This window comes from Centruroides sculpturatus, unplaced genomic scaffold, assembly GCF_000671375.1.
Source record: "Centruroides sculpturatus isolate CEXI.00-Female unplaced genomic scaffold, Cexi_2.0 scaffold69, whole genome shotgun sequence".
In the NCBI taxonomy this organism is placed as follows: Eukaryota; Metazoa; Arthropoda; class Arachnida; order Scorpiones; family Buthidae; genus Centruroides; species Centruroides sculpturatus.
Window position 1 is genome coordinate 630,201 of NW_019384304.1, and position 8,915 is coordinate 639,115.

At 28.3% G+C, this 8,915-nt stretch overlaps 1 protein-coding gene across 4 annotated transcripts in view; it reads right to left on the minus strand.

Moving 5' to 3' along the window:
- Positions 1-4,452, minus strand: part of LOC111618276 (leucine-rich repeat neuronal protein 1-like) — a 50,127-nt gene extending 45,675 nt beyond the window's left edge. For 3 of the 4 annotated variants that reach the window (XM_023359779.1, XM_023359791.1, XM_023359775.1), the window contains exon 1: positions 3,968-4,452. The gene's annotated coding sequence lies outside the window, so the exon portion shown is untranslated. The remainder of the gene's footprint in view (positions 1-3,967) is intronic. The other variant, XM_023359786.1, reaches the window with a different exon arrangement.
- Between the last annotated feature and the right edge of the window lie 4,463 nt (positions 4,453-8,915).

The following is an 8,915-nucleotide window of genomic DNA, read 5'->3' on the forward strand; positions in this document are numbered from 1 at the left end:
ATACAGAGTTTTTCTCCTGTTTTTTTAAAGAGTAATTTGCCTTTTATTATTGGTGTCATTTTTCTCTTTGTCCATCAGAATTAAGAAATCACAACAAGACAGACACACACATGGGTGTTCACTTCAAACTCTCTCAATCCAATCAGGATTTCAAAGATTAGATTTATTAGCCTCATTTGATGCAACATGTCCGGTCATTCTTGACTGCACTAAATTGGTTGAACACACACAAAATAAAGGCACAGCAGGTGATGTTATCTATAATTCACAACATTAGAAAAGACGGAATTCACTGTTTAATGGATACATCTGAATTTCTAATTGCTCGATCTGTTTTCAAAACAACAACTTAAGTTTAAACGAGCAAAAAAAAATGTTTAAATCATATTCTTAAATTTTATTTTACTTAAAATATACGCTCTCGATCTCAAATTTGTAGTGTCTTGCCCCTGTAAATCATACTTTTCCTGATAACAGCGGAGTTGTGCAGGTCATCTACGTAACTCCGTTATAGAGGAAATTTTTTTAATTGAAGTCACGTGTACAGTAAATCGGTCTTGACTTTCACCATTCACGAGATTAAGGATAGACAGACAGTGGGAATTTATAAGTCTACAATTTTTTCAAACTGAAGCACAAGAAAAGTGGGATAATACATTTCTACTTTGTTTGAATATTATTTATACTCCTCCCCCATTTTTTTTTATTTTAAAAGTTTGATTTAAGTTGCTTTATCCCCTTCCTCTTTTTCTTTTCTAAATTCGAAACAAACTTGGGATTAAGTAGTCAGAAGTTAGATGCAACTGGAGGAAAGATTCGGTCTGCGTTTGACAAGGTGAAGGTCCAACGATGTGTTATGCGATCCTATCCAACAGCATCAGGAAGGTTTTAAGTTGCAGGTAAAGTTCGAGAAAAATCCATAATTTACTAGATCGGGTTTCGATAAAGAATCAAAGACCGATCTTTTTACTGTATAGGAGAAACGTTGCCTCTTCCAAACTCTGAGAATCAAAAGCAATCAATTATATCGGAGCCAGCTGCTGAAGACAATGGATATCAGGCGACAAAAATTTCTATTTTGCCTCCATTTCTGTGTGCTTTTGCTGCACTCAATTCGCATTTTCCATTATGCCATATAAAGAATTTTTTTTAAATATAAAACATAAACTAAAACTTATGAAATGTAACATAAAAATTATTTTTTTAAAAGTAAGAAATTGTTTATAAATATAAAAAACGAACGGTTTAAGAACTTCACCACCCCGTAGAAGTAAGGAAAACATTGTTTTATATGTCTCTATTAAGAAAAAATGCACTTCGTAGTTTAAAATTCTATTATTTTTTTTTATAAAATTTCAATTGAATACAGTGAATATTTAAAATAAAAAAATGGGTATAGATTTGATTAATGTAGAAAAGTAATTTACTTATACAACTGTACTTTATCATTCCATTCACATCCTGTATTGATAAACGTATACATCCTGATCATCTATGGCTATTAATATTGGGATATTGTGCATCAGTGTGCAGTAACCATTAGACCTATATTTCAAATACAATAACGGAGATTACATTTGATACAATCACGAAAACAGAACTGATATTCCAAATGGTAGAATAACTCCAAAACAACTACATTTTTTTCCATTCACTGATTGAACATTTCTTATCTTTCTTACTTTAAAATAAAATATATATATATATATATATATATAAACTTATTTCAAAACAAAGAAAAAAAATATATATAATTCTCTTATCTGAAAAAGAATAATATCATTAAACTATTTCATAGACTATTGCAAATAGTGATGTAAATTTGTATAAGTTGCTTTAAAGATTAAATGTTTGTTTTTATTATTATTATTTTTTTATTTTCCAATGTTTTTCTCTTTAGAAAATTAGAAACTTTTACATAAAATAAGATTATTTAAGTGAGAAAAATGGTTGGAAAAATTCGTATAATTGATTATTTGTAAATTCAGAAAATGAAAAATTGTCATGTGAAATTTCCACCATTTGCTAAAACATCTTCCAATTTTCGTTTACATTTCTGCAATTTCTGAAATTTTAAAAATTCCTGATGTAAATGTTTCCTCTATTTTACAAAAATAAAGTCGAATTTTTCTAGATTTTGAAGGTAAAATTTAAAAAAAAAAAATTTCCTAGTTTTCCTCTGAAATTTCAAAATGTATGTATGCATTTACATATTTTCAAAATAATTTCAAAAAATATAATATTTTCTTAGAGAAATAAAATTTATTCTTCTCTAAAATTAAAAATTCTCTTTCTGTTTACTTTTTCCTCTTTCTCTTCTTTATCATTCCTGAATTTTCAAAAAAAAAAAAAAATTAAATGGAAGATGACATTTTCTACTTTCGTATATACTAAATATATATATATATAAAATTCATTTTAATACTTCCAAATTTCAGAAGAAATTTCATATATTTATTTTTAATAAACGAAAAGAAAATAAATATGAAAAACAAAGAAAAATAGAAAAAAAAAATTTTTGAAATTTGAAAACAAAAAAAATGAAATTTTAATTTTGCATATATATTTTGAGACAAATTGTAAAGAAAGAAAAAAGGTAAAAGAAAGAGGAAAACAATCATTTTAGTTAAGGGTAGGGGTGTTTTCTTTGTAGTATATAAATTCCATTAACGTGGAACAATAACGAGAATTCAATGATACTTTTACAGCCAAGTTCATAACATCTGATTAATGTAGAGAGATAAGGAATTGCTAAATCTCGTGGGAGATAAATAATGCGTGTGGCTGGACATTACACCATCGACACGTTGTATAATTTTTGAAAAGTGGTACTAGGGGGGGGCAATATCGATAGTTTTGTCGATTCGGAAATATACGTTTAACCCGGTATAGTGGGTGTCGCCAAATGGTGCTTTGGGTGGGTGCTGATGTAACATAAGTTACTGTGCGTGACTTGGGTACGAGCTTTGGAAATTAAGAGCTAAAGCCACTTGGCCAATACAGATCGATTAACCCCGGATTTTATCACACTATTTCAGCTTTCTAGATAGATGCTGGGGTCGATCACTTGCCACCAAAACCAAAAAATCTGACGACTTTCTTCGTCTCTTATATAATAAACCTCTGTGTTTAATACTTAAGAATACGTGGAAAATTTTTAAAATGGGTAGAAAATTTACGAGAGAATGGTTTTTTTTTTCTCTCCCCTACATTCAAAAATATATATAAAATTGCAATCCCCTTCACCACACTTTAGATTCGGTTATTAGGAAACTACATAGAAATTTTCTTTAAGTACAAGCGTACTTATTACTACGAAACGATTGCAAAATGCATCTACCATTCGAAAATTTGCTATTTATAGTCAAGTAAAAAAAAATAGAAAAAAAAATATTCTAAAATATTCGAAATTAAATAGAAGATATGATGGAGTCATTTAGAAAACCACATCTCTTATCAGTATCTAATATAACCTAAGTAGATCGTTTAATAGGTTATTTAAAGTAGATTACGTGCACTATTCATTGCGAATAGTGCACATTTTTGTTTTAAAAATATTAAAAAAATTATATATATTTATACATAAAAAACGAAATAAAATATATCATTAAACTTGGCAAATCTTGGATAGATTCCAGTTAGACATACAAGAGATTATATAGAACATAAGCGAACTTGCATGACTTCACCGTATAAATTTTAATTCTAGATCGTTTTAATTTATAACATATATATTAAAGAATATAAATACGCCATTTTAGATCATTTGCAATTGATTAAAATTACGAAATTGTTGGTTTGTAAATATATTTTTAAGCGTTAAAATTACTCAATCTTGGCGCTCCGTTTCAATATACCAAAAATGGGTACTCCGTACTCGTGCACGCAAAAATAAAATTTAATAATTAATTATATAAACAGTTTTAAAATTTAATAAATAAATAAATAAATAAGTAAATAAACTCACCGATTAAATCTTACTTTGAAGTTATTGATGCCAGGGTGGAGAGCGCAAAACGATCTGAAAGTGTCACACCTGTCCATAATGTCAAAGCATGTATATGTGACACTTCAATAGTAAACACTTCTACGATTTTATAGCGTATTGCATTGAGCATTTGGATATATTTGAACAGGTTATAATCCACAGGCGAGATGTAAGTGTTTGCCAGTAAGCAAGTATCACCATGTCATGCTAACCTGCTGGGCTTCGTGCGCCACTGCATCGACGTTCTGCGTCAGGCGTCTGCTTCACCTACTAACTGGCATTCTATTGGTGGAGGCACGACTCGTTACAGCTGATTGGATGATTTACTCACTGTGAGCCGTACCACTTCCATCAGCAGGTAGATGGTATGGTACGTAGAGATGCTAACTACACCCCCTTTTCAACCGGGTACTCTTCTCTTTGATTGTTCATCCGGAATCGGGATAACTGTCAACAACTCCCTACAAACAAGCGGTCGATTCGTTTTAACGGGGGTTTTTCCTCCCTATTTAACGTTTAACCGTATAATAAAATAATCCTTTAAAGTAATATTAAAGAAGAAAAAAAAAGAAAAGTGGGATTTTTACTCTTCTACGATATTTATGCAAATATTTCTTTGGCGGCTATTAAAAATAAAAGCAGATTTATGTAATACCCAAATTAATCCAGTCGACGAAGAGAATAAAAAGAAATGAGAATAATAATGCTTTTCTAAAGAAAATCGATAGTTGAAAACAGAAAGCTTTGTGCAATGTGAGTAGCTAACAAAAGAAAGATTTGCATGATTTGAAGCTGGGTCGGATTTCTTGTTAAGTAGTTTAGAAGGGGTCCCGAATAAAAATAAACCAAAAAATAACTTCCAAGAAGGAACGTCAATTAAATACAACCAATCGACAGTTTTTAAAAGATGTACTGTACATTGGGACATTCTGATTCTACGCTTGTTTTCATAGAATCCAATAGATTTATCCTAAACGAGACGTGATGAGAATAACAAAATCTTACTTTGCTTAGAAGGAAAGTGACTTTTCCGAATTACAATTATATATATACAGCATATATGAGGTCTTTTTTTTATTTTTCTTTCCTTTTTTTTCTTTATTCAAACGATCGAAAATAGATTCATAATGGGAATGGTCTTTCTTTAATGAACTCTATAAGAGATTTTATAATCAGTTTTCATTTATAGAAATTAATGTTATATATTTAGAATTGGATAAATGAATTAAGGAAATTTTTAAGGTTTCATTATTTATTTTATTTTATTTTTTTTTAATATTTTCTTATAGGAAAGAGCGTTTTCTTATATGAAATTTTATTAGATTTATACAAAACTTTTATTATAATTTCACTCGTTAAAGCGAGGGAATGTGCTTATTTTTAATGAAAATATTTTATTTCTCTTATCGAATTTTTCTCAATATCTTTTCTAACTTCAAATTTACTTTTTTTCCAAATTGTAGTAGTGTTTAGAATGGGACGTTTATCACTTTCACTTGTAATTAGATTATATTAAAATTTATTATTCTTTTATTTATTTAGTTTTACAGTTTAGTTCTTATTAAAGTAATCAATTTTTTCTCAATTTTAAAGGAAAAATATTTTAATTCTTTCCCTATTTCTAACTGATTACCCTGTTTTAATTTCCTTCTTGTCCATACTTTCATTGATATTTTCTACTTCGTTCCTCTTACGTTCTACACACATTTTAAAATTCAAATTTATTTTTTAATATTAAAATTATATTATATGCCAGAATTTAATTTTTGTAACATTGTATCAAAAAAAAATATTCTCATTGAAACAAGCGTATGTATTTTCTTTCATAAACCTTTTCTCTTTCATCCTCCGCATCCTCCGCATCAATATCCAACTTCCAAACAAATATAAATAACTTTATGAAAGAAATAAATCAATAGTCTTGCAGATCTTTCGACAAAATTGAACTATTTATAAGCACAGCCAATTAAAATCCATTTTAATTCTTAATGATGTTAATTTAATGAGATTTAATAAAGTTAATTTTCTTAAATAACTGATCAAAGTCGACTATTTTCGCCCATGTATCAAGAAAAGATAAGCAAAGATATATACTTAGATTACTTCCTACAGAAAATCTATTTGATTAATTCCAATCTATTCCGACAAGCAATTCATTAAAGAGAGATTTATCACTACTTTATTATTCTAGGAATAGCAATAACAAAGATAAAAAAAAATCAAGAATATAATACAATCTTTAATAGCTTATATGATGAAATCAGCTAATTAAATATCCAGGATTTCATCTCGATAATAAATGATTTAGAATATGCTCGTCGTCATATTCTTTTTGCTTATTAACAAACTTTTCCATCTGTAAGAGAGCAGAGAATTGGATAAAACATTTAATGGGTATATAATGATACTAATATAGAGAAGTAAGGTAGGATTAAATTCCATTATACAGAAAACATTTCCAAAAATTCTCGAAACTTGCTATTTTCGAACTGCTGCATCGCTCAGTTCTATATCCTTCATCCGAAGCTAGTATACACTAAGCAAAGTGACATAAGCCTCAGTCCCTGGAGATCATATGATCAATAAGCTTTCCTGCCACTTGCCAATCCATCTTCCAGCCACTCCAATTTTCTACGTTTTCACTCGTGCAATTGGATCGTCACCTCTACGTTCACGCCTTTGGAAGTTCTTCATTACCTGGTAAAGAGCGTATGACGTCATTACGGACATCCCCAAAACTCCAATTTGAAGCTGCAATTTATGAGTTGGCTATCGTTACAGATAACAAATTTTTGATATATATATATATATGTTTTTCTTCATATTTCATTAATTTTATATATATATACAGGTAGCATTTTAATAACATGTTATTAATTTGTAATATAGAAAGTTCTACCCCATAATTAACATTAAACTATATTGCCAAAGTTTTATTGATGATTATATAAAAGAATACGATTAAAATTTAATGAAATTTTTTTTATAAATTTATATGTAAATATTTAGTATAAGATGATAAATTATTTACATCTTCCACACGTTATAGAATAATCACAAAGTAAAGAATATCTTCATAAACGTCTACATGCACGAAACTTTTAAATTCAGTTTTGCTAATTAAACTCCCGCTTAAATTTCCATTTAACCATTAAAATCTTGAGTTTTAGCAAAATTTAATCATTTAATTTACATGATTAAATTAGCATAACAGATTTTTACTTGGCTCCTTATTTACAAATTTGTTAAAATTACATTAATATACGCTAATTTTTTTTAAAGCTTGGCAAATTACATTTTGATGTTAAATCGAGTTAAAAATTTCCTTATTTTAATTCGTACTTCTACCCGTATAGAGTTATTGACCTTATCTAGACTTTACTGACAAGAATAACATCATCAGCCTCATCAGATACATCCCACCTGCATATAATGAACGATCCTCTATATCCAGAATAATCCACGCCAATGCATTTATCAAATAAGCTATAAATAAAAGAAAATTTTCAATAAAATCTTTTTCCCCCCCCCTTCCTTACCCCTCTTCATAATCTCGTACGAGAAGATAATACAAAGTATAGTAATAAAGGTATATAACACGAGACATAAGGGATATATACAGCAAAGACAATATAAAAGATTTTTACATGTGTCTTTAAATAGGTTGCCCTGTCAACGTGGTTGAGTAAGGACGTACTTAACTGTATCCACCTCACTTGATAGTTAACGAAACACCACTGACAGTATATATATTTTAAAACCGTACTTGGCAATTACGTTTTTAATGTAATAAATGCGCTGCAGGTGCTGAACACAGCAGTCATAAATGCTTTTCTTCTCTACCAAGACATTAATTTAAATTAATCACTTTTACTACATAAAACTCTTTCTCTATAATTGCTGGGGCGAAACTCAAAGAAAGAGGGTGGAATATAGGGACCTTAGCTACATAATAATGCATTTAAGCATATGTTCAGTAACAATAGGTGACTGAACAAATTAGCATACTTTGTTGCCAGATCAAAAATTCCTCCTACAAATCATCCCACTAATGGGAGCCAGATAACTTTCAAGCTTGTTTCAACTCGTGGTTTTGGCGTGAACTTTCATCATTATATATAAATATATATATTTTTTTAATTTTATAATTGATGAATCAGATTTTTTTCTACGCTAAATTTAAAAAATATTAAGTGTACTTATTAAATGTAATTTAAATGAAGCCAGTATTTTAATTATTTAATAAATATTTTCGTTAGACGTAGAACGAAACTTTCACATTTAAGGAAATGTAAATGTATTTTTAATGATATATTTTTTTTGTTTATCTTATTTTTAATTTTTACAGCTTCCTTTCTATGATTTTAATCTTGAAAATTTATATATTTTACTTTATTATTATTATTTTTCTTTTTTTTTAAAAAATTTTCTCTCTCGTTTTTCAATTTTATAATTCGAATTAATATAGTATTAACGAATATTTAAATTATCCAATAATTAAATATTCATATTTTGTATCTATAAATACATGTATAACAGGATAATTAATTATAATTAATATACAGGATATTATTTTCTAATTTTTAATGAATTTACTGTATTAATTTCTATACTTTAGTTTACAAAATTTTATGCTCTATATAGAGAAACAAATTAGATGAATTTACGAAATTACTAGAGGATACAGGATTATATATTATTTTTAATTTATATATATTACAAGAAACATCATTTACAAGATAAAAATTGAAGATGAGGATAAACATTTTGCAGATTTAAAAAGCATGAGAAATATTAAATCACTGGCGAAAAAACTCGCAGATAACATAAAATTAGCAAACAAATTTCACAAATTTCATTTTTTCCCTCCTTACTGATGCGGGGATGAGAGAAAAGGATGAGAGAAAGGGAGGAAGAAGAAACTTTG